General features: G+C 63.5%; 1 non-coding gene across 1 annotated transcript; it reads right to left on the bottom strand.

Moving 5' to 3' along the window:
- Positions 1 to 1,799: 1,799 nt before the first annotated feature.
- On the bottom strand, positions 1,800 to 1,918 carry LOC131871730 (5S ribosomal RNA). The gene has a single exon (XR_009369936.1). It is a non-coding gene; the product is annotated as a 5S ribosomal RNA (ribosomal RNA).
- Between the last annotated feature and the right edge of the window lie 1,138 nt (positions 1,919 to 3,056).

Below are 3,056 nucleotides of genomic sequence, written 5' to 3'. Positions count from 1 at the left end.
CGGGTGCGCACCTTCGCCGCGGTGCGCACCATGGCGTGCACGAAGTCGGAGCCCGGTTTGCCCCGGGTGCGCACCTCGCGTGCACCTTCGGCGGGGTTGCGCGCCCTGGTGGGCACCATGGTGCGCACCAAGGAGCGCTCCGAAGTGTGCTCCAAGGTGCGGCGTGCACGAAGTCGGAGCCCGGTTTGCCCCGGGTGCGCACCTCGCGTGCACCTTCGGCGGGGTTGCGCGCCCTGGTGGGCACCATGGTGCGCACCAAGGAGCGCTCCGAAGTGTGCTCCAAGGTGCGGCGTGCACGAAGTCGGAGCCCGGTTTGCCCCGGGTGCGCACCTCGCGTGCACCTTCGCCGCGGTGGGCACCATGGCGTGCACGAAGTCGGAGCCCGGTTTGCCCCGGGTGCGCACCTCGCGTGCACCTTCGCCGGGGTGGGCACCTCGGCTGGGTTGCGCGCCCTGGTGCGCACCAAGGAGCGCTCCGAAGTGTGCTCCAAGGTGCGGCGTGCACGAAGTTGGAGCCCGGTTTGCCCCGGGTGCGCACCTCGCGTGCACCTTCGCCAGGGTGGGCACCTCGGTGCGCACACCTTCTCAATGTTTTCTTGCCTTTTCTGGAAATTGGTGAAGGCAGCGCATCAAAGGTGCGCACCTCGGTGTGCTCCGAGGTGCGAACCCGAGAGCGCTCCGAGGTGCCCACGAAGTCGAAAGTCGGGTTAATTGCATTGTTTTCCCCGGGTGCGCTCCGAGGTGCGCAACATCGGCGCGCACCAAGGAGGGCTCCGAAGTGTGCTCCAAGGTGCGCACGATGGCGTGCACCTCTGGTGCGCACGATTCGGAGCTCGGTTTGACCGGGGTGCGCACACCTTGGCTGGGTTGCGCACCTTTTGTGCGCTCCAAGGTGCGCACGAAGTCGGAGCTCGGTTTGCCCCGGGTGCGCACCTTCGCCAGGGTGCGCACCTTGATGCGCACGCCTTGGCTGGGCTGCGCACCTTGGTGGGCGCCATGGTGCGCACCTTTCGTGCGCTCCAAGGTGCGCACGAAGTCGGAGCTCGGTTTGCCCCGGGTGCGCACCTTGGTGGGCGCCATGGTGCACTCCGAGGTGCCCAAGATTGGTGCGCACCAAGGAGCGCTCCGAAGTGCGCTCCAAGGTGCGCGCGAAGTCGAAAGTTGGGTTAATTGTCCGGTTTGCCTCGGGTGCGCACCTTGCGTGCACCTTCGCCAGGGTGGGCGCCTTGGTGCGCACACCTTGGCTGGGCTGCGCACACCTTGGCACCCGCGTTTCCTTCATTTTAAATTTTTTTTTTTTACAATCTCTCAAGTGGGAAATTCTATAATCTCAACTTTTTTTGCCTTTTCAGGAAACTTTTGAATGGAGCGCATCATTGGTGCGCTCCGAAGTGTGCTCCAAAGCTCTCTCCAGTTGCGTGCACCTGCCCCGGCCGCGCACCCGGCCCCGCCCAGCTTCGCTCACCTGTCCCGGGCGTCTGGTGCGGAACCTTAGAGTAAGAAACATCACCGTGCACCTTGGCCAACGTGCGCGACTCGACCGAGCGCGCACTGGCCGAGGTGCACACCGATTTCACCTGGGTGCGCGCGCAGCACCTCGGGCGCACCGGGGTGCGCGCACAACGCCCGGGTTGCACCGTGGCCTGTGTGCTCGGGGCGCCTCGGGTGCGCGCTCGGTGTCGCCCCCGCGCGCGCGGTAGTGCGGGCAGCGCACCCCGGCCCGGCCCGGCCCCGACGAGAACGCAAACGGGCAAAAGGTTTATTCAAATAGCATTGCGACGCCCGGCGAAAAACTAAAAAAGGGTGCAACACCGGGACTTCCCGGGAGGTCACCCATCCCAGTACTACTCCGGCCCAAGCGCGCTTAACTGCGGAGTTCTGATGGGATCCGGTGCACTAACGCTGGTATGATCGCACCCGTTATGAGCTTGTCGCAGTGTGTACTTAGCAAACCGCGACCCACGTGCGAATCCACCCCGGCCACCCACCCCCGTCGAGGTGCACACCCTCCCTCGCGAAGTGCGCCCCGTTCGCCAAGTGTGAGCCCTGCCCGGGTGCGCGCACCTTGCTAGGGCGTCGGGTGTGCACCCGGCCCGGCCTACGTGCGTGCACCTGGAGGGGGCGTCGTGTGCGTGCAGTGTCCCGTCTGCAACGCGGTGCCCACACACCACCTCGGGCGCAACGACCTGCGCTCACATGTGGGCCGAGTGCACCTTGGTGCATGTTCGGGGCGCCTCGGGTGCACGCTCGATCTTGCCCCGGTGCACCAAGGTGCTCGGTTTGCCCCGGGTGCGCACTTGGTGCAAGGTGGGCACCCAAAATAGGGATCAAGCACCAAAACACAAGTTTCGGGATGCAAAATGGGACCCAAGGACCACAAATGCGTTCCAAGACCCATGATGGGTCCACGAGAACAAAAATGTGTTCCGAGACTTAATAAACAAATATTGGGTTTTAGGAGAAGAAACATGCTCTGATGCCCAAAACGAGAATCGACCCCGAAAAGGCCACAGGCCAAAAGTGGGATGCGAGACAAAAAAAAATGGGACCCGAGGACCAAAATTGGGTTCCCAGGTCGAAGACAGGGCAACCGGACAAGAAACGACCTCTAAGGCTCGAAATGAGTCCCGACGACTAAAACTTGACAAGAAGCACCCATCAGGCACCCAACTCGACACCCATGGGATGCCGACCCACCCGGGCTTCCACCTAGCACACCTTGGCACCCACCCACCCTCGCACCCAACCTCGCACCCAACTTAGCACCTTTGAACCCACATTGGCACTCACCCTGACCCTGGCACCTTGGAACCCACATTGGCACTCACCTTGACCCTGGCACCCACCTTTGCACTCACCTTGGGACCCACCCTGGCTCCCACCTCGGCACCCACCCAGACACCCACCTTGGTTCCTTGGCACCCACCTTGGATCCTTGGCACCCACCCCGACACCCACCTTGGCACGCAACTTGGCTACTTGCCACCCACCTTGGCTCCTTGACGCCCACCCCGACAACCACCCCGTGACCTACCCTGGCTAGGGTTGGTGCACACC

Source organism: Cryptomeria japonica, unplaced genomic scaffold, assembly GCF_030272615.1.
Source record: "Cryptomeria japonica unplaced genomic scaffold, Sugi_1.0 HiC_scaffold_452, whole genome shotgun sequence".
NCBI classification, from domain to species: domain Eukaryota; kingdom Viridiplantae; phylum Streptophyta; class Pinopsida; order Cupressales; family Cupressaceae; genus Cryptomeria; species Cryptomeria japonica.
This window is presented reverse-complemented; position numbering and strand designations above follow the sequence as displayed.